The sequence below is a fragment of the Microtus oregoni genome, unplaced genomic scaffold (genome assembly GCF_018167655.1).
Source record: "Microtus oregoni isolate MIOR12 unplaced genomic scaffold, Mior012 000005F_ref0000423, whole genome shotgun sequence".
Taxonomy (NCBI): Eukaryota; Metazoa; Chordata; class Mammalia; order Rodentia; family Cricetidae; genus Microtus; species Microtus oregoni.
Window position 1 is genome coordinate 51,758,891 of NW_024543064.1, and position 23,967 is coordinate 51,782,857.

General features: G+C 39.0%; 1 pseudogene; it reads left to right on the forward strand.

Moving 5' to 3' along the window:
- Nucleotides 1–44: 44 nt before the first annotated feature.
- LOC121447885 lies at nucleotides 45–23,904 on the forward strand (annotated as a pseudogene).
- Nucleotides 23,905–23,967: the final 63 nt, after the last annotated feature.

Genomic DNA, 23,967 nt, shown 5'->3' on the forward strand with positions numbered 1-23,967 from the left:
CCTGGTGTGATCTGGTTTTTTTTGTAATGTGCTATCCAGCAAGAATGGGCCTGACCGCTCACAGCACAAGCACAGGGAAGAAAAGAGGCAAGGGCATTAGCAGTGGAGATGGTAAGAAGAGACTGGAAAACAGAGGTGCATTTGGAGGGTAGATCCAGCTAGATGAATTCCACTTATAAGAATTACAAAAGCACACATAAGAAGTCTTAGGCTGGGCAGTCGTGACCCAGCCACAGAAGAAGCAGGATGTGACTGCCTCGCCGGAAAAAAAAAAAAAAAAAAAAAAAAAAAAAAGGTTTTAATTGTGTAGCCTGTACTCTAGACAGTGAAGGAAAGCGCCTACGGGCATCCAAGAACTACAATTCCCAGAAGGCGTCAGTGCGGGCTCCTGGCCGGAAGCAGTCTCGATTTGAGTGCTGCTGGTCCGAGCTGGGCGGGGGTCTCTGACAGCCTCGTTCATGGCGTTCCCTAGCAAGGCAGTGATTTTTCCCGGTAACAGAGGCGGGGATGTGGCCACCCAGGCCTGGTACGGCTGTGTGAGAAAAAGACTGGAGCAGATTCCCGGTTTCCAGTGTCTGGCTAGAAACATGCCTGACGCAACCTCAGTTTAAAAGTGATGAGCTGCTGTTCATTAAAGGTGGGACAGCATTACTTACAAACGGCCCCTTTGAGTACCAGACTATTTTCTCCTGAACACAGTTACAGCCCTGGATAGCATCTGGCTGCCTTTCATGGAAACAGAGCTGCACTGTGATGAGAAGACCATCATCATAGGCCACAGCTCCACGGCTATTGCAGCCATGAGGCATGCAGAGACACAGGAGGGGAAGGCTAGCCTGACCCCGGCTCAGAAAAGAAACAGTAAGTAGACCCAGATATCCTGAGTCTCATTCCAAATTATAACGCAGTAGCTTCTGCAAGGTGTGACCCACTCCAGACATCTTAGTACTTGGGAAGCTGCAGAAGGTAGATCTGGAATTTGAGGCCTACCTAAGCTAAATATTTAGTAAAACCCTGTCTTAAAATAAAACAAACAAAAAACCCAAAAAAACAAACCTAAACAAATTTTTATGAAACGTATGAGAGACACCTTTTCTTTTTGAAGTAAAATTTTCTCTTACTGGGTTAAGAAAACGTGATTAAAAGTCCAGAATGTTCTTAGAATTCAAAACTCTAGCTGCTGCTTCAATCTGGCTCAAGCTAGCAAACTCAAATTTGGGACTTCATCACTCAGATCCCTGACCCCACCCCAGGTCCATCCTACAAGCTGAGAGACCAGCAGCTAAAGATGCTGAGTCAGGAAACTGCAGGGGACAGATATTTGCATTGCTTGCCACCTGTATACCAACTTCAGGAAGACTCACAGGATCAGGGCATTGGGAGTGCTGCAATACAGAAATGTCACAAGTGTTGGTTTTTTTTTTTTTTCTAAGCTGGGGACTATATACGTGTGTGTGTGTGTGTGTGTATGTATGTATGTATGTACATACAATCCCCACATGAATTATGGCAGCTGGCAACTCTGTAATTGAAAGATTTGGGAAAGCTACAAGACAAAGACCAAGTTATCCTTTTGCGAATTTAGTCAAAAACATTTTAGATTCTCTACAAATTACAGGCAGTGGTGGTGCATACTTTTAATCCCAGCACTTGGGAGGCAGAGGCAGGTGGATCTCTGTGAGTTCAAGGCCTGATCTACAGAGAAAGTTCTAGGACAGAGCTACACAGAGAAACCTTATCTCAAAAAAAAAAAAAAAAACGGGGGGGGGGGGGAGAAAGAAAAAGCCTAAGATAACCAAAATGAACGTAATGCTAAAGGGTGGGAAACAAGGGAGCAATTTGTACTGTTAAGTTTTAAGTATCTTCCAAAAGAAATTTTCACAATGCAAGTTCAATTCTGTAAAGAGTTCAGCCTCTTAACTTCTACAGATCGTTCAAGCATTCCAAGATTTTTCTTATATACTTTCACTATAAAAGAACTCTTTTAAAAATAATATACTTTATATTAACATATATTGGATTACAAGTTTCATTATGACATTTTCATTCATGTTTATGATCATAAACATAATATACTCATAGTCATATGTAAAAAAAATAAAACTTTTATTTCCCAGGGGGAAAAAAGAAGTCTTAGGCTGAGAGCCAAAAGATTATCATTTCTGAAAATATAACCTGGGAGAGGAGCAGACTCGGTTGTTAACTAACCAAGTTGTCAGAAGGACTTCTTATTGTCCATGCCAGAGGATTCCTAAGTTGATAATGAAAATCGTAAACAAAGAAAATGTCCAGGAAACTTGGCCTGGTGGTACATAGCTGTAATTCCAGCACTTAAGAGGCTGAGACAAGAGGATAGCCATAAGTTTCAAGTTGGCCTATTCTCCACAGCAAGTTCCAGGCTAGTCAGGGCTACATAACAAGACTGTGTCTCAAAAACATACAAAAGAATTTCCAAAAACAAAAAAAAAAACTAAAACAAATGAAAATTGTGGAGTGAGACAGCGAACATTAAAATTCACGTACAAAAATAACTACACTTCTGTAATTTCAAAAATACCAATAGTAACAACAATAAAACCAATGGGAAGCCCACATAGCCTCTGTCATAGATAAGCAGATAGATAGGTAGATAGATAAGTAGGCAGACAAATTGATTGATAGGTAGATGACAGACAGATCATAGATAAATGCTAAGTAGGTAGAAACAGGAAGAGAAAGAAGCTTCACATTTTGTAAGAAATACCAGCGGTAGTCCTTTTCTGAGGTGCTAGCTTCAGTACAGATGCAAAGGTGCAGGAAGCAATAGAGCCCTGCACACCCCTGCTAACCTAGCCCCTCACCCACTCTGCTAAGTTATCCTCCCACACGCAAAGCAGAAGTTTAGACTAGAAAATTCCTACCAGCCAAAGCTTGTCTGTAAGGTCATGCATCAGATAAACTTTACGATAAACCTAATGGAAGACTTGGAGGTGAACTCACCCGTGGTTTTAGTCAGGGTCAGAGAGGAAGGTAGGGATAAATGACGTGAGAGTGCACCTTTCTGATTAGCCAAGCAATGAGGAAAGGGAGGAAGTGCCATGAGTCTAGGACTATAAAGATTGCTCTTTACAATCAGTGCCCTGCTATCTTGGGCCAACACTGGTCTTTACAAAGTCATAAAATAAGGTATCTGGCTTTCACTACACCGAGTCTCTGGAACTCTTATTATGAAGGGAGGATCTTTGTTTCCCACAATTTCTGAAAAGGGGAACATTTAAAACCAGTGGGTAGAAACCGGTTAGGTAGATAACGGGGGGGGGGGGGTGTGTGAAGTTTTATCTTTATCTACTTCTTACAACAAGAGTATCAGATGATCAAAAACAATGTAAAAGTGGATCCAGGAAATAAGTCTTCAATATGGGAGAATTGCATTGTGCTTTTGAAGTGGGAATATTATGTCTACGCATGGCACAAGTCTTTGAAAACAGATTGAGAATTTTGACATTATATACACACACACATACCACACACACATCACACACACATACATCACACACATACATCACACACATACCACACACCATACACAAAGTAAACACAATATACACACCACACACACATACACACCATACACATAACACACATAAACACACCACACACATACACAACACACAATACCACACACCACACACATACACACCATACATACACCACACACATATACACTACACACACACCACATACATACACACCACACACCACACATATACATACCACATAACACCACACACATAGCACACACACCACACACACACTACATACCACACACAATACATACACCACACACACACACACACACACACACTTCTTTGCAATAACAATACTGCATGCAAAATGACCAGGAGAATTGTTTAAGAAATATTAACAACACATAATAACTGATAAAGGCCTAGTTCCTTAGAAATATGTCAATATGTATTTCTGCTTTGTTAATACACCATGATCAAGGTAACTTAGAAAACGTTTATTTGTCTTGAACTTTCAGTGATGGGTCCATGCCCATCATAGCAGGGAGCATGGCACATGTGGGCAAGGTTGACACTGGATCAGTAGCTGAGAGCTTCCATCCTGATACACAGACACAAGGAGACTCCGAGAAAAGCTAACTGAAATTCTCATGGACTTTTGAAACTTCAAGCCCACTGACAGTGACACACCTTCTTCAACGTCACTACCCCTTCTAATCTTGCCCCAAAAGTTCCACTAAGCATCAACTACATGAGCCTTAGGAGGCCATTCTCCTGAAAACCATCATATAGTTCAGATCAACAAGAAAAGGATCTGTTACACCAAAGAAAACAATTGGAGAGAAGATTTGGTTTTTAAATCAATAATAAATAAATAAATAAATAAATAAATAAATAAATACAATTAGCTTTTTAAAATGAGTGGCAACACTATAGAGTTTTAAAATAACACAATTAAAAAGATAACAAAAATTAGAGACAATGCAATCACTTTTGTCTTATTCACTTAAGAAGTAGTCACAAATTCTGAACATCATTGTACATGGTGTCAAGGACTCTAGCCTGGGAATCAAGTTATATTTATCAATATTTAACTATATATGTTCCTTCACCTAGTTGTTCTACTTTCATAAATTTGTCCTAAAGATGTAAATAAGAAATTTAAAATAAATTTTAGATGCAAACACTATTGTAGTTTATATCTATAATATTTGCCCAAAGCTCATTCCTCTACAGAAGGCTTTATCCCCAACTGATGTCACTATTAGAAGGTAGTGGATTCTTTGGAAGGTTCAGCCTTGTTGAAGGAGGAACAAAGCCGAGCTTGGAGGCAGAGCCTGTAGGGAGTGATTTTCTTGTGCGCCATCATCTGCCCTGCTCTGATGTGACAGGTTACAGCTTGGTACTTTACTGGGTGCCCAGGAAGGTTTCATTATACAAGGGAGCTATTGCTCTCCTTAACAACCACCAAAGGCAAGTGCCTTACTTCGTGATGAGGGTGCACTAACCACTATGATACTATGCCTTATCTTAGTTCCAGAGCAAAAGTGGAAAGTAACAGTTAACAGCTAACCACACTCTTGGAGTGTGTTTATGTTCTCTGACTTGAAGCTGCCCATCTCCTGAACTTTATTCCAATGACATGGAGCAGGCTAGCTTACTTACTCTGCCTTCTCCAGGTGAATATACCACATTTCCCTTGTTCCTTCTCCTTCCTTTGGAGTCAACTAGCATCTCTGAAACCTTAACATTCAAATAAGAAATGCACTTCCAGCTCAGAAAGACTTATCTTGACCACCAAACCTCTAGAGGTCACCAGTAGCATTGTTTGTCAAACCTTGCTTTACTTTTCTCAGTAATACTTGGGGTTATTTATTTTTTCAGGTCTCATTTATTGGTTTATTATAAGCTGCCTCCAATCTGTACATACATACATAAGGGTAAGATAGCCGTACCCTTAATAAGGCCACAATAAATGTCTGTGAGAGAGGAAGAAAACATTCTTATCAGCAACAATAAACCCGTTTATGGTCTTGCCACTGACACAGAACTAGGGCAAAGTTAAACTGGCTTACACACTGGGTCACAGCAACTATCGTTGCATTACAGTAAACGTTGCTGTATCAACAACCCCTGTATGGAGTTGAATTATTAAGTTCTTTAATTTCTTACCTTTATTTGTACAAACACTGAGGTAAAATGCATCAACACCTGCTGTTAGTCTTCCCAGTAACCTGGTTCCTATCTTCTCCCTTCTATTTCCATAGCTCTTATTAGCTGTAAGCTAGGATGTGTGCATAACAATATATGTAGTTACATATAAGTATGCATGTGTATACAAATATAAGTTTACATATGTGTGTGTGTTTCATATATTAGTCTACATTTATAACATAGTTCATGTGTTCACATGGATATAAAATATATATATATACACTTTTAACCATTTAGTCTCTTCATTCATATCTTAACAGCATCCCAGCTTTATTTTGGAGACGGTACATGCTTTCCATTGTGTAAACTTCTTAATGGGGCTAAAAACCCATCTGTTAAGGGTTCTTGTAACTGTCAACATAACAGAATTTAGGATTCCCCAGGAAGAGAATTTCAACAAAAGGGTGTCTGAATTAGTTTGACTTAGGGGGTGTCTTTGAGAGATGGTCTACCTGAGATTCCTAGTGGCGGGACTCAGGTGATTGTCACTGTCTTTCCTCTTCTTCATTATGATGTCCCACCAAGTCCTGTAGCATCATGTTGAAAGGTTCCACTCCTGCCACTTCAGTTCCGTGAACTAGAGACTCCAACTCTTAGTGTAGATTCAGGGCTCCACTAGCACTTTCATCCTTGTCTCTCCAAGCATAGTCTTTGTCTCACCTAAACCTATTCGTAGGTGTGCCTCTTCCCAGCACACCTCACACTTCCTAGGGACCTACCCTCTTCCTGGAGACAGGATCTCCTTAGCTCTTTCCTGCAACCAAGCAAAAATGAAACAAGGAGATGCTGGAGTTAAATAATGACAGGAATCAAATGGATCTAGCAGACATTTGCACAACATTTCACCCAAACACAGAATAACATACTTTCTTTTCAGTAGCTCATGAATACTCTACAAAATTTACCAAACACTTGAACACAAACAAAACTCAATACAAAACGTGAAATAGCAGACTACATTCTATCTGACAACTGGGGCTTAGACCTGTATATGGACAACAACAGGAATAAACTCATGAAAATTGAACAACTCACTACTAAATGAAAAATAACTTCATCTGGACATCAAAGAGGAATTTTTAAAGCATTTAAGAATTACATGATGATGAAAACACAGCATATTTAATTCTATAGTGTACAATGAACGCAGTTTTAAGAGGCAAGTTCATAGCACTAAGTACCTACATTAAAAAAGTTAGAGAGATTTTATATTAGTAATTTAACAGCACACCTATTAGCTTTAGGACATAAGAGCCCCCGGGGTCTGTGGTGATGTCCTTATCCTGTGTGCAACAGGAAGTCATAGGAACCATACATTTTGAAATCCAAGGATTATGCTATGTAGGTCCTGCCTTTCCCTATCCCTGAGATGACTAGCCCTGCCCTTTGTTGGAGATCTGGCTCCATCCCCATGGAAAACTGGATCCCATGCTCAGGAGAGATGGCTCTACCCCACACCACAGGCATAGAAGAGTTGGTCACTATGGCATGGACCTAGGAGAACTGGCTCCACATCTTACCTGAGGGAGATAATCCCAATGTCCCAGACTGACCAGCTCAGTCACAACCCATACCCATATTCTGGGACTTTGATTGACACATCATAACATCTGCCATGTCTATGTCCTGCTAGAGTACATGAAGGGACTGTTTCTACAGAATTATTTCACAGGATCTCCATGACTTGGGCAATAGCAAGATATCCAAGAGCAGTTTTGGCGAGGGACCAGTAAGGATAATGTGCTGAGGACTTGAACCGGATCAATAACTCATCGCAATGAACATTTTGTGGTTGGGGCTGATTGGATAAAGGGGTATACTGTATGCCACACTGCAGACCCTAATATCACTAGAATGAATGAGAAGGTGTTGGCAAGATCAAGGACTGAGGTGGGTATTTTTGCATGTCTTGTTTTGTTTTTAATTGATTTGGGGGAGGATTCTTTATGGGAAATGCTGCAGGGGTAAGGGGAGGTTATGAAGGGACTAAGAGGTGAACAGGACTGGGTGGATAATATGAAATTCCCAAAGATTCAATAAAGAACTGTGTTTAAAAAATACTGTACTCCACCAAACTGATAAATATAAAAGAAATGGATGAATTTTGTGATATATGTAATAAAGATAAATCAAGATTAGATAAGCAATTTAAACTGGCCCAAAATGCCTAATAATAGCAAAATAGACAGAAGTCTTCCAATAAAAAAAAAACAGAACAGAACAAACAAACAAAACAACCAAATAACCAAATAACAACAACAAAAAACCCAGGATCAGATGGATTTGGCTCATAATTCTATCAGACAATAAAAGGATAATTATTACCAATACCCATCAATTTTTTCTATGAAATAGAAGCTAAATATTTCTTAATTCACTTTATGAGGTCACAACGACTCTCATACCTAAATCATACAAGGACCCAACAAAGAAATATGTTACAGACCTATATCTCTTATGAGCATAGATGTAAACATTCTCAAGAAAATACTTGGAAACTGAAGAATAAGAACACATCAGAAAGGTAAAGATTTCCACCACAATAAATATGCTTCATTTCAGAGATACAGGTATGGTCCAGCACACACACACACACACACACACACACACACACACACACAATCCACCTCAAAAACAGAGTAAAAGACAAAAAAAATTGCATGATCATATCACTACTTGCAGAAAAGGCTTTGGCAAAATATGACATCCCTTCATGATAAAAATCCTGGAGAGACTAGGGATATAAAGGAAATAACATAATAAAGCCATTACCGTAAGCCCACATCCAACATCAACCTAAATGAAGAGAAACTCAAAGCTTTTGTGAACTTAAATACTTGCTTTTGTTTGATTTCTTTTTTTGAAAAAATCCTCGCTGTACATTGAAACTACTCATCTACAACTTTCTGGAGTCGTGGTCATTCAAGGAGAGTCAACTAGAAGGGCAATGCTGATTCCCCACAGGATTTTCTCCTTTTCCTTTTAGAGCTCAACATTTCCTCTGACTTCAGTCTTCTTGCTAACGCGGATGTCAGGTACCATTATCTAGTTCTCGTCTGCTCTTGCAGCTTTGTGTTACTCACTTCAGACAAGCAATCAATTGTTCAGCATTAATACAAAAAAGAAAAATATCACAAATTATCGTTGTTGTTGTTGTCAAAGTTGTTCTTTGTTTTAACTCTTTCTCATCTTAGCTCCCAGTACAGCACTTCCATCTGCTTTCCTCCAGCGTAGTCAGAGCCTGGGAACTTAAGAAAGAACAGATCTGTGAATATGTGTCCCAAGGAAAGAAATTCTAGGAAAGGAACAACAGCCAGAAGGTGAGGGCAGTGAATATTTCTTGCCATGATCAAGAATATCAGTCAGTTTGATGGACAACTGAACCTATTTTATTTATGTAAGTTTTCACAGGTAAAATTAATAATATCACATGTGGTTGCTGGTGGAAGAGTATACAAGCAATTATAGTATAGACAATGGTTTACTATCTTTGTGTGACTTGAGTTGTCCAGTCCCCCTTGCCCTCCATGAATTAAACTGAAAATTAGATTAATAAGATTATCAACATCATCATTACTACTACTACCATAGAATTAGTATGGTAGTAGATCTAGAAAGGACCAGAACTAATAGTCTTATCCTGTCTTTGCCATTTATATCATACAATTAATTTTCCACATAGAAGTAATAAGTTCATTTAATCCTTTCCCAAGTTCCCCATGCTCCCAATTTACTCAGGAGATCTTGTCTTTTTCTACTTCCCATGTAGATTATTAGATCCATGTATGTCTCTCCTAGGGTCCTCATTGTTGTCTAGGTTCTCTGGAATTGATTTGTGGGTGGTTTTCTTTGCTTTATGTTTCAAAACCACTTATGAGTGAGTACATGTGATAATTGTCTTTCTGGGTCTGAGTTACCTCACTCAAAATGATGTTTTCTAGCTCCATCCACTTGCCTGCAAAATTCAAGATGTCGTTATTTTTTTTTTTGAGGGGAACAGAGAACAATGTAGAGCTCAATAAAAAAATAAATGAGAAAAAAATATTTAAAAATGCTTTACATTTCATCAGAAAATAAGACTCACTTTGGAATATGATCAAAGTACAATGTACATAATTCTCAGAGAATTAATAAAAATAATTTTAAGATTAAAACAGAGTCCATTTAATGACCACATTATTTTAATAAAAACACTGTCTTACTCATGTGGAAATTATATAATAGTTAAGGAGCAAGGTGCTATAGAATTACCTATAAACACACATGCTCCTGATGGTTTCTCTGAGGAAAATAAACCATGGAAGGGAAATAAGAAAGGGTGAAAAGACAACAGTAGCTTCAAGACCATCAGTATGAGAGTTCAAAGGAGGTGGCACTTAAGACACACTTTGTGAAAGCAGGAGCAGAAGTCATATGAATTTCAGAGGAGAGCTTTCTGGCACAATGTGTTGCAAGCACAGGGACACTGAATCATAGAGAATAACACTGGCAGAAAGAGGAAATGGGTACTCAAGGACCAGCTCAGCCTAAGCTACAGTGAAGAGCCACGGGACTTGGTGTGAGTATAAGGGAAATTCCATGGAGGATTGAGTCCAGGGCTTACTAAGTCATGTGTTTAAACTGTCAGATAATGTCTCTGGAATCCCTGTAGATTCTGGACTGAACATGGACTTAAGACTAGAAAAACTACCGCATGCAATGTCAGCTTCCTGGTATGAGAGCTGGTGGCATGAACCAGGGAGCAATCAGATGGAAGAACAAGAAGGGATTTGAGACTCAGTATATTTTCCACAGTAGAATTAAAATGTTCACTGGAGAGCTGAGAGAAAAATAAAAACCCTCCATTTCTTCACTGTAAGAAAGCAAGAGGGAAAGACAAGACTGTCTTAATTAAAGCATGTCATAGTGTATCCATGGTTGTCTCATGTTCCCAATCAGCTAGACAATGAATTGTAGAGCTTTCCTGTGAATAAGAAATATCTTCTTGAACCACATCAAAACATTTTTAGATACTGGTAAGACTCGAAATTGTTTGTTTCTCATATTGTCAACAAACACCAGGCAGATTGGAATCCTGATGAGCTGAGAGAATTCATTGATGCTTTCCTAAAGGAAATGGGAAAGGTGAAGAAGACGCTGCCTGTATCATCTTCTTATGAAAAAATTAAAGGTTTAATAGTTTGATGCTAAAACAGGCTACCGCAAACTTAGTGGTTTAAAATAGCAGGGTTTTTTAAAGTTACAGTTCTACGAAACGAAAATACACAATAAGATTTCCTTATTTTCAGTGTACTAACTGTACACTGTATCTATGCTATCTAAATTAGAAGGCTCTCTGGAGTATCAATTTTGAGGGCTCCACAGCTTCTAGAAGATGTCGAAATGCCTATATGTGCAGGGTTTGGTACAGTTATTATTCTCTTCATGATTTATGCATCCTCTATAAGTACACTCTGAAACTCAGGAAGCATTGACTGAGTTTCTGAATTGGATTGGTGAGAAGGAATGTGTGTTGAACATGGCTATAAATTTGAAAGGGGAGGCAGCATATCTAAATCTGCTTGACTTAAATAAATAGTTCAAACTTCTAGAGTCTGACCCCAGGTCATTTATTTTAGCCATATTAAAGCACAGCACACTTTTTAAAAAATAGTTTTCTGATAGCAATTGGCTGAGTCCTGTGAACATAACAAATCTTCAGGCATGTTTATAATGAAATTCCTTAGAAAGTACACCTGGCTTCTTTCACAAAGATGGGCACTGTTGACTCAGAGAGTGCTCAAGGTTTAGGATCTAGGGAGGACTGTGGTAAGCATAATTACTGTAGAAATCAGGTTTGGCTTGGTCCAAGGTAACATAGGAGGCAGATGAACTTAAAAGCAATGCTCAAGATTTAGGGGGAAATGGTTCGAGATAAACAAAACATTAATTTGAAAGAATTTGGGTGAAGCCTAGCCCTACAGATGGTAAAGAATCAACCACTTTACAAACTGCATCCATTCCCAGCATTCTTGGAGAAAGACAAATAAGCATCTCCTTCCTTGGAGGAGACAAGTATACGATTTTAATTTTCCTGGCTTCTCCAGTGCTTATATGTGCACAAGGACCTTTTGCTCACTGCAGCTAAACTTGTAGGTGCTTCCCCAAACTCCATGCTAGGACTGATTTATCTTTCTGACTTTCCATCTCTCCTGCTCTGATCCTAGGACCCTTCTACTACACTCTTTTGATGACATTGGGGCTACTTGGTTAAATTAGTTCTTCTAATTTCAAAATCTTTTTATTAATCACATCTACAAAACATCTCTTTTGACAAATTAGGTAATGTGCACACGTTCTAGGGAAATGCACGGAAGTGTTTACATTTTATTTATTTAGTCTTATTTCATCTACCTGAGATGAATAAACATAGTTCCAGTATTTTATTTTTGTTGAGTGGCAACAACTCAAGAAAAGGTCATGGGTTCATGAGTTGAATGTTATTTGGCTTATATCCCTGAAAATGTCAAAATATTTCCTTTACATTCTGCATCTCCTTTCTCTTATCCATATCTGAAGAACTGTGAAAAGGGCAAAAGTAGCAATTAACCTGGAGAACTGAATTTATTTCAAATCATACCCTCTTCAGAACACAAGAAACATTGAACTGCATGCTAGAATTTACCCTTAAGGTCTAGATGAGAATTTATCCTCCCTCTTTTCTCCTTATCACCACTGTCCATCCTTCTAGACAGGACTCAGTGACATTGCCAAATTGGATGTAGTTTTGCATTCAGTGGGCTAAAGACACCATTGCACCAACATTGTCATCTGTGACTCATGAAGTTTGGACACCTCTTCTTGCAGTGGGCAGAGGGTGAACATCTTGTACCTTATATTTTACTTTACTGGAATAGTAAACATTAAGCACATTGTCTTCCCATGGGAGATAGTGCTGGTCATATTGTGTTCAGGTTTGGCTATTAACATGAGAAATAATATTGACAAATTGAAGTTTCCAGAGGCGGGGTAAAGATAATGGGATCTGATAAGAAATAAATTTTGGAAAAAGAGGTTTCAACTGTAAAAGTTATAAAAGTTAGTTATCAATGGCTTTGTCTCACACTGTGGAATTACATTATCATTTTGGGCATTTAGAAAAGAGTTTGATTGTTAACTATTCACTATGTGGTTTTTAAACTTTGCAAAATTAAAAAAAAATGTCCTCTCAAGGAATGTGTCTTATTTCAAGTTTATAAAACATGCCATGGAATAAAGGAAATCTAAAGTGACTTAGGTCACACAGCTAATATGTGATACCATTGATATTTGTCTTAGTTGGGGATTTTACTTCTGTGAAGAGACACCATGACCATAACAACTCTTATAAAGAAAAAAACGTCTAATTGTGAGTGGTTTGCTTATGACTTCAGAGGTTCAGTTTCAGTCCAAAATCACCATGATGGAGAGCACTGTGACCTGCAGGCAGACATGGTGCAGAGTAGCTGAGTGTCCTATATCTTGAAAGCAACACGAAGTTGACTGACACACTGGGTGATTTCCTGGCCATATGAAACCCCAAAGCCCATCCCCATGGTGTCACACTTTCTCCAACAAAGCCACACCTCCTAATAGTACCACTCCTGATGAGATTATGAGGGCCAATTATATTCAAATACCACAATATTGAATGTTAAGTCTGTCAAAGGCACATTCTCTTTACAGTCTAATGACTTCTCAGAGTTTGCAAGCATGAGAGTGTGGTTCCATTAACCTGAGTGAAAGAAGTTTTCTGTTAGCACTTGGGAAAGGGCATTTGTGATACCTCTGCTTACTTGCCAAGTCTTAGAGAGGATCATTTTCCTGTGGTTGTTTCCCTCCAGTTCACTTCCTAGGGTAATGAATTTGTGTTTAGGGGCAAAAAAAAACCCTCTAGATAAATGAATATGTATTTTCCAGCAGCCAGTGAAGACTACAAGTTTCATTGAAGAAAATCTCATCTGCAGCACTCTGGACTTCTACTTTGCTGGAACAGAGACAATATCCACGACACTGCGCTGGATTCTGCTGTACATGAATCTTTACCCAAAAGTCCAAGGTGAGCATGTAATTTGCACATGGACAAGGTAGAATGATGTTTCTAGAATTTGTGTCTCAGAAAGGACCAGAAGATGGCAATGGTGGAGTGGGTAAAGTTGGAAGAACTATGATGCAATGTGAACTTAGGGATAGACATGTCCTGAAGATGTTTTGTCAGCATCTTGATTGCCAGGGTACAGATATTAGAGACTGTTTCCCTAAGTAAAAACAGAAGTCAAGTGGCACAGCCAGGTGGTCTCAGGTAAGAGTGGCATTACCGCATGAGCATCCACTGATGTGATCCTTTATAACTATACATTGGCATTTTTCCATGGATACTGTAGAAACTCCAAAGTTTGCTATCTGACATCCTGTGCTGTCACTTCTCTGACTTCAAGCATCACCACCCTTTCATGAGATCTTGTTCTGTTACATTTCTTCTCTTTTCACTGAACTTACTCTTGCCTCAAACTTAAAATATTTGTCTTCTCTCTACCAAGAATGCACTGTCTTAAGTTCTCCCCCATCTAGAAGAATCATCTCAGATAATACCTCCTTATGATGCTTCAGATTCCTCCAGGGATTTTCTGACTGGGAAATTACTGTCATTCTCTTACTCCAGAGATGATGTGGAGGAAGCATATATATCCTTCTGCTCACATATAAGCACTAGTAGTGGCAGTAATGTTAAACACAGTGTTGTCTCTACAAAGAGAGAGATATATAACCTGTTTTCCACTCAAAATTTTGAAAACAGACATAGTTTATATCCTAGTGACACTTGTCCTATCTGGGTGGCCAGGCTATACCCAATGCTTCCTTAGACATTTATCTTATACAGATTTTCTTAGAAGCTGTCTTCATGAAAGATGTCACTTTACAGACAGTTTCGAAGTCGTCATGTCTTAAGGTTTTTCTTATACACATACAGTTGAGTTTAATATCTTCAACAAACTTTTTTCCAAATTTCCAAACAAACTTGAATATCCCTTAAAAAAAACTAATCTAGGTCTGAGTCTGGATGTTTGAACAAACACTAGCTACTGAATCATATTGAACCAAACTACTTTTTTTTAATCTCCCAAAAATCTGTACTTGGTTGGCAGAGATCCACCCCTGCCGGATGGCTGCCACTGCCAATATCTCAGTGTGCCTCTACTGTTAGCTTTACACATTGATTTTTGTCTCTCTATTGATTGAGGGACAGTTGTTTAGTCCATTTTTTCTTCCTCTTAGGTGTAGAAGATTTTAGTAGATGAGGATAGGAATACTTTCATTTTATGAAACATCTTATTTTCTAAATTGTGATTAAGTATTCACTAATGTCCCGTAATACCTATTTAGTAATTTTAGAAAAAACACTCGATTAAACAACAAGATGGAAATACAGAATTTAATAGATGCTCCTATCTTCTCCAAGAAAAAGTACGGACAGTGATTGATGGAGTGATTGGCTATGAGAGGCAGAGAAGCTTGCCTGACCAAGAGTTCATGCCCTACTTTAATCCATGAGGTACAGAGGATGGGCAACATCATACCCTTAATGTTCCCAGGGAAGAGAGAGTTGACATTAAGTTGACTGAATTCCATCGGCTAAAGGTAACTCCCAACTTTAGGTACATAAGTCCATGTTGGATATCAACTACCATACCAAACCTTTAAAGGTGGTAGGTATTCATGTCCTAAGAAGTTATTTTAATGGGAAAGTGGACATCTGGTGAAGTACTCCATGTATCTAAATGGATATTCATACATATTGTTGGCTGTGGTGTTGGGGTTTGGATCAAACATGTTTAGGCAAAATCTAGCTGTATTTCCCTTGGATAATCTCATCTTCCTGTGTTAATGCGAGCATGTAGGTGGCATGCATAACTTTCCATCAGACTTTATCTACTTGAGCAGGTCTCAGGACTAGGAACCTGCGTGCTGAGTTTAGGAAATTCTTTACAATCCTCAAACGATCACATATTAAGATATAAAACACATTTGAGGCAAATGGATCAACACCAGAGAGAGAGAGGCTAACATCTCTAAGAGTTTCCCCATGGACATATTTCCAGCTTTTACTTACAAACCCAAAATATCTCAAAGAAAGACATCCCATAGTGAAATATCAGTTTAAAGAATGGGAGGGACGGGAGCAATATTTATAAGGCAATCATGACTTTCTGCAGACTTTTTTCTCTTCCAAAATATCATCCTAATTTTTTAGAGTAATCATCTCCCATTTACTAGATTGGAAAGTTAAGTCTCAGGGAAACTGAATTTACACCAAAGCACTTTCTTCTACAAAATGACAAGAGATAGGCTACAGAACCAAGCCTGCCCTGAGGATTCATACTGGCCCATGCTCCATCCACAGGAGTAACTGCATTTGACATTAGAGCATCTCATTTCCTTTTTACTCCATGAATCCCTGTCCAACTCCCTGTCTTCATACACCTTATGCTGATCACATTACTACCCATCTCTCCTGGCCACCAGCATTCCCTCTCTATAATACACAACTGAAACTCCCTCCCATGCTGTCTGATGACCTGTCTCTGAGGATCTAGGTCAGTTATCTCAGACCCTTGAATATATTGTTCTTGGAGATGCTCTACAGCATCATATCCAGAAAAGCTCATCCACCCATCTCTACACAGCCACCTTATATTAGAATCAGAGGGGCAACCATTGTATTTCCTATTCCCTTCATCAGTGAAAATCTCGTGGCTGGAAATTGATTTCTCAATTACCCAGGTGTGTTTGCATTTTTTCTTATTCATTTACTTAACCCTAGGCATCCAGTGAAATGCTTCCCACAGACTTTGAACATCAACTCTGACACCTGTCCTGGGTATTGAGAAATCTAAATAACTATGTGTAGTGGAGGTTATAAGCCATGGCCTTACTAGCAGAAAGACCTGGTTTCAGTAACGACTCCACTTCCTGCAACTATGTGAGCATATTATATAACCATAAAGAGTTTCAGTTTTTTGACTCAAACCTTTTCATAAGATCCAAGTAGGAATAAAATGAGATTAGGTGTGCAGGGTATTATACTCAGAATTAAAGATAAATTTTAGCTCAATCCAATATTTATTAAATACCACCAAACCTTGACTTGGGGTTGGTGGGGACTAAGAACATGGAGTCGCTACTTGAAAGCCATGAGGACTGCCCAGAAGAAAGCCCTCTGCCTCTCTGTGGATGAAGGGAAGGTAGAGTGAGGAGCAGGACAACCGTGGTGTGCCATTGTATGAGTCTAGGAAAACAGATTAAATGTCACATTAAGTGAGAAATTGAAAAGGAGGTAAGAGAATCCAGAGAGATTTACACCATCTCCCAGAAGTACTGGTGAAAGAACAGCATGGGGGAAAGGCTCATGACAGGGATCATACACGTACCTGTCAAAGCAAGAGTTCTTTCTTAGGCATCTGTACATCTTTGACTAACTGTGGTGTGACTCTGTGTTATGCCTCATTAACATTCTGGGGAAGAGAACAGAGAAGTAGAGGATATACTACCATGGACCTGACCTTTGTGAACTGCAAGGTTTAATATCTTCTTTTGCTTACAGGACCTTTCTGTAGACACATATCTTAACCTCTTCCAGTTAAGCAGATATATTCGTAACAAAGAGAAGTATAGACATGCTGATAAATTTTCCTATAAAGTAATTACAATCCATGACTAAAAGCTGTATGTATAAAAGGGAAAGAATGGGTGCATAGTTCAAATGATAGTAGAGAAGTAGATTGGTGAGGGTGGAAAGTTCAGGACGTCAAGAGTCTCAGGCATAGGAGCTTGAGAACCACTCCCCTATCTGTCTACCTGGGTATGCAGGCTGTATTTCAAGCTATGACACTTTGTTACCTTCTGTAGGGAACAGTGACCCTACACAATTTGACTACACTACACAGGGACCCCAAAGAGTGGCCCAATCCAAATGGTTTGAATCCAGAGCACTTTTTGTATAATGGGCAGTTTAAGAAGAGAGAATCTTTTCTGCTGTTCTCAATTCATTGTGATTGGCAAGAGAGGGTTCAGAGCTCCTCCTTGGTCCTTCTCACTCTTCTCCCTGCAGTTCTCTGCTTCAGGTGTATACTGTGCATGTGGCTTTGCCCGTGGCTCCACCCCACTGCCACTTTGAACAGGGACTGCTGCAGATCACCCTTATTTCTCTATGGCTCTATTTTTTACAACATGGGGGAAGAGACGCAAATATTGCCTCGTCTTCACAAAGAAATCTGGATACCTGCCATATTGCTAGAGTAATGAAGTGTTCATAACTATTTTAACAGGATGATCTCCTACCTTTTACTCAGAAATAGAGCTGTGTATTAATAAGGACATTGGATGAGGCTAGGGAGAATGGTTCCTTACTTAACACAATGAGAACACAATACAGCAATTTTAAATGGCACCTGCTGAACTGGATCAGGTTCTGCTCGACACACATTCCTCTAAAGGTCAACACTTATTATGAGTCTTATCTATACTTTTCCAATAGAGTTAAGACATATTCATAGTTAAAACAGGAAAGGTCTCTTGTGGCATAAAACTTCTGATAAAATAGATACTATAAAGTCTAAGCATTCCTTCTGGACTTCCTTGTGCAAATAGTCTCAGATTTTGTATTATAGCACAGCGTTGTAACCACACAGTTCAGCTGCAACTCTTTCTGCTTGCTGCTTATGACATGAATTTCTGAGAAGCTTCCCCTGATGTTTGCTGCAATGGTGGTGAAAGGAATCTCAGATGCTCATGTCCCTAAATTTTTATTTACCTTCTAGATGGAATAGTTTGCACATAAGTGCCTGCATATACCACAGCAATTGGTTGAGGTCAAATTACAACATACAAGATGAAATCATTTCTTTCCATCTTGTGGTTGCCACATATTGAACTTATGTTGCCACTCTCGGTGGCAATGCCTTTACCCACGGAACAATCTTGCTAGCTCCACTAGATGCCTTTAAGGTGAGAAAGAAGACTTTAGGACAAGAGAATATTAGACTATTTGTCTTCGGATCTTAAAAATCCCTTTTGTGTAGGTGCTTCTTTTTACCCTCATGTAAAAAGATTTTTTGTCCATTTTCATTACATTAAGAAAACAACCCAGTGATTCACTGGTGTCTTATTAATTGTCATATTATTCAGAATTTTGTTACATCTTTTAATTACATATTTCATAAGTGCATTGCCTAAGGTTGTTTTCTATTGCTCTGATAAAAACCATAACCTCAAGCAAATAGGGAATAAAGGGTCTCTTTCATTTTACATTACATACTCCTTCACAAAGGCAAGTCGGGGCAAGAACTCAAGGTAGGAACCTGGAGGCAGACACCATGTTCTTTACTGGTGTGTTCCCCATGGTTTTCTCAGCCAGCTTTCTTAAACATCCTGGTACTGCCTGCACAGAAGTTGGACTACTGTATTAATCTTTAATCAGAAAAAAAAATGCCTTATAGCCTTTCCTATAGGCAATCTTATGGAGACATTTCCTCAGTTGCGGTTCCCTATTTCCGGATGACTCAATTTTATATCAAGTTGAAAAAAAAAAAAACCAACAACAACAAAACACCACCAAACCAAAACCCATATGATCTCATGTAAACAAACTCATTCATTAATTGTTATAGAGAAAATGGACTGGTATCTTTTTCATACTATAGGCAAACTCAAAATATTCCAAGAATATGTATTTTCATAATAGTGCTTAACACTAAGTTTTACACTTCTACTCTGGTTTTCTATTATAATCGGATTACAATTCGCCTCACCATTTAGGGTCATTTTCACTGAGTTTATATGTATCAGTTAGTGTCTTGCTGTATAACAAGCAGTCTGAAATATTATTATTCATAATTACTGTTTGCAGCATATAGGTTAACTCAGAGGCTCTTAAGTGTGTAGTGAGTGATCTAGGTGACTGACGGTCTATGAAAACTTTAAGCAAACAATAGTTTTCTCCTGACATTATCTTTCCCATCCATCAAACCAGTTGACTATACATATGGTAATGATAAAGTCCAAGAGAGAAAATATAATCACATATGTCTAGCCTGAAGTGCAGGCTAGACACTGTCACACAGTAAGTTCTATTGCATACTGATAGCCTAGCCACACAGCAGGTAAGCCCTAACTTAAGGGAAACTAAATTACTAGTATTTGATAGGAATGGCATCTCCCACTTTCTCTAGACTTGCAACAGGAAACCTCCCTGGAAGAATGAAGTACAGATATCAGAATCTTTGCTCTTGACAAATATAAGTAGATATGGGTTTATTATCTTTTCTTTTTCAGGACAAACTGCAAAGTAATTCTTGAAAATTGCAGTCTTTATTTATAGCCCATAACAAAGGACAGACTATGGCAAATGAGACCTTCCTTCCACATTAACAGATAAAGTCTTGGGCTTATAGAAGCTAGGCCTTGGAAGGTTAACAATAACCTGAGCTATTTCTTTCGTGTTAGTAGAAGAGTAATTTTGTGTTGTAAAGATGATTCAAGTATAGATTTAATCAGATCTTTCTATCATGCAGAAAAATACCTGCCATAAGGAGTTATAAGACCAAAGAATTTTGATTTCTATTATCAGAATTATTCATTAATTTATACAAAAATATTAACATGGAGTATGTCTTGACTCACCAATCACTCATTAGGTTTTTGTAACAGGCCTTGTCAAAAGGCCAGTTTGGTGGGAGTATCTTCTCAATTCAGATTCCCTCTTCCTAAATGACTCTAGCTGTACAAAACTGACATAAAACTAGCATAGACTTGTAACGAAAAAAAAAAAAACAATAGAAGTAGAGTTATGTTAACCATTCACGGAACACACAAATCATGGCAGCAACAGTATTATGACACATAGTTGTTGAAGAACTTTACCTCTAACAATGAAATTTTATTTCTTCATCAATCTGTAGAAGATTGAGACCAAGATAGGAACATGAATTTATGGTTATTTTTATAATATTATTTAATATCACGGTTAAAAAAACATAGGTGGAAAGCAGCTTTAGAGATGACATAGCATAGTGCCTGCCATGATATTTAGGGCAATGCACACAAGAACACTGAGCTCACACTGAAAGGAAATCACGTACAAAATAAAGGGGGACTCAGGAAACTAAAGTCTGTCCTTCCTGGAGGGCTGTGATTTTAACAACCTTCTGTGGAGTCTTCTTCCTCCAATTTATGATTGGTCAGTTGAGATGAATAAATTGAAGTTGACTTGCCCACAACTTTGGGTAGACATGTCTTGACCATCTAGGACTAATAAGAATGAAGAAGCATGGGTGCTACTGATGGGATAAAGAGCCATTTAGGCCTTTATATAAAGCTTCTAGGCCTTTGTCTCAAGTCAGAAAGGTTCAGAAGAAGCCAAAAGTGTGGCATCTTTATTATCCATTGTTTGTCCCTTTGTCTGTCTATCTGCCCGACTGCCTTTCTGACTGTCCGACTGTCTGTTGGTTAGCCCATCTGATTGTCTGACTGCCTGCCTTTTAGTCATGGATCTGTTTAACTTTTAGTCATTAATCCTCCCATGTCTGAGGTCACCATAGCTGCTCTTAGGGGTTTATGCGCACAGACCACTCTAACTCTTTGACCTGACAAAAGTAGAAATGGAGAAAAGAGCTTTTGCAAATTGGAGTGTTCTAGAGGAGGGTAGCCTAGGAAGTCAGGATGAAACGTAACTGATGGTGAAGATCCAGAGCATAACTCAATCATTTGATACTGGAGTATGCTATGTGGGTGAGGCAACAACTGTGGAAGACAAAAATCAGGACAGTTAGTGCTATTATAACTCCTACTGTGAGTCTCATTAAAAAAGAGTTGGGGCAGTGTTGTCCTTATCAGAAGAACAGAATATGCAAGAATCCATCAGAAGAACCGTTAGCAAGCACAGTCATACACGTCGTCAAGATTGATTTCCATGGCATGATTGTCTGCTGCAAGCACAGTCATACACGTCGTCAAGATTGATTTCCATGGCATTATTGTCTGCTGCAAGTGTACAACATGGAGGAGGCCACTGCTCTGGATGAAAAATTTAAGAGGATTCTCCTCAGCCAACTTAAGAAGTTGTCATTTAGGTTTCCTCTATCATAACTTCACATAGAACATCCAGAGACAGGGGTAAGGAAGAAAATCACTTAAAATTGTGATTAGAACCCAAAATCTTGCTGAGAAAGGTGAAATGTCATGGTTCACTGACTGGATCATCCACCAGATCCCAGAAGAAGACTCAGGTCAGAGAATGATCTTCTCTATTTTTGCACTGACACGAATTTTGCTTGAGAGATAAGCGTGTAACTGGTGCAAAAGTATTATAATTAGAATTTTAAATTTGGGCTGTCTTAGCAGTCAAAAATGGGCCCATTATTTTCTGAGCTACAAGTAGGTTATTGATCTGAGCCAAGGTCGATGATACCTGAGTGTCATTTCTTCTTATGAAGGAGAGGATCTTAGTGAGAAATAGTTGTCTAAATAGTATCCCATTTGGTTGAATATAATGCCCAAGGAGTCTGTGTGAGGATGAGTCAAAGACCTTACTCGACTGCTATTTAGTTTGAAGTCATGAAGGAAAAGTCTGTGCTGGCTCTGTTTTTAAACTGGACACTGGTTAGTGGAATCTCCATGGCCTCCCCGAACCAAAGGAAAAGCAAAACCCAACAGACAACAACAGCAACCAAACTAACAAAGCAGGCGACTCCTCACAAGTAAGGACATTTTGTTTCGTTCTTCCTTTAGAGTGCTGTAACAGACAGAACACTTGATTTTCAAGGGTCATCCTCCAATTTCTTTAAACTTTATGAGCTTTTGGGTATATGGCAATCTGCATTCATGATCAAGTAGGATCCTGTTGACAGGGATAGTTGCCTTTACCAGTGTCTAACTTCCTACAATAGATTTGTGACAGCTGCCTGCTGGAAAACCTGGGTCTGAAAATGATGGCCAACAACCAGAAATGTTAATAAGCATTGTCCCTCCTATAATGAGATCAAGTTATAGGGGAGGTTTACTTTGTCCCTGGCAAATGGCCATTAGCTCAGAGGAATTAAGAGGTTTGGTCCTTGATTTTTATAAGTCCTCTTCTTTTTCCCCAAGGGATATTGAAGTCTTTGCCTCCTGGTAGAAAGACATTTGTACTCTGTAGTCTGCCTCTCTGCAGATCAAATATTTTCCAGTGTGTGTGGAGGCAACTGAGTGGTGATTTCAAAGAAATTGTAGAGCCAATTTGTTACATCTCTAATAGGGAATAAAAGGAATGGCATAGAATTCTTGGGGTAGAGTTGTTCCTAATCCCACCTGCATTCTCTAGCCTGTCTGGAGCACTATATGTCAGTGGGGACTAACTAGTGCGGTCTCATCTGGACCACAGAAAGGCCAGGCAGATAAAGACACTTCTATACTCACTCATGGCTCAGTCCCTGAAATGTCCTGATTTCTTCTTTTTAGTTCCAATTATAGGACCACTCTGAAGAAAGGGTGACCATCAATGTCACCATCATAAGTCAAAAAGGAAGAGGACAGTGGTCGTAGAAGAAAAATAACCTTTACTTTAGGCACACTTCACTGACACACTTACTTGTTTGTATTTCACTATGGGCTGAAAAGCATCGGTAATTTTACTGCGGAAATATGGTCTAATGCTTCAGTGATGTTGTTAACTGGGTTTTGAAAGCTTTTAGACTGAGTCATCGCTGGACTTCCATTTCTACCTTCCCATGCACTGCTCTTACCAAGAACTACCTGCCCATGAAGGCAATTTGCAATTTATGACCTCCAGATTCTGTGCTCTGAGGAAACAAAGCAGATGGCAGACATAAATGAGCAGCTAAATGTAAATGTAAAGGGTCAACTCAGGACTTGAAGGAGGTACTTGAGATATTAGTCCTTGGAGCTGCTAATAACAGCTGAGACAATAACAGGTCTTCTGTTTTGGTCTCACAGGAAAGCGAGCTTGCCTGGGAGAACAATTGGCCAGGTCTGAGCTGTTCATTTTCTTCACTGCTCTTTTGCAAACTTTACATTCAAGCCCCCAGTCAATGAGAAGCTGAGCCTGAAGTTCAGAATGGGCCTCACCCTTTCCCCAGTCAGTCACCGCCTCTGTGCTGCCCCCAGACTGTGATGTCTGAGATGGAAAGAGAAAGAAGAAGAACTGACATGTACTCTCAAGGTGCTGGGGCCTGCT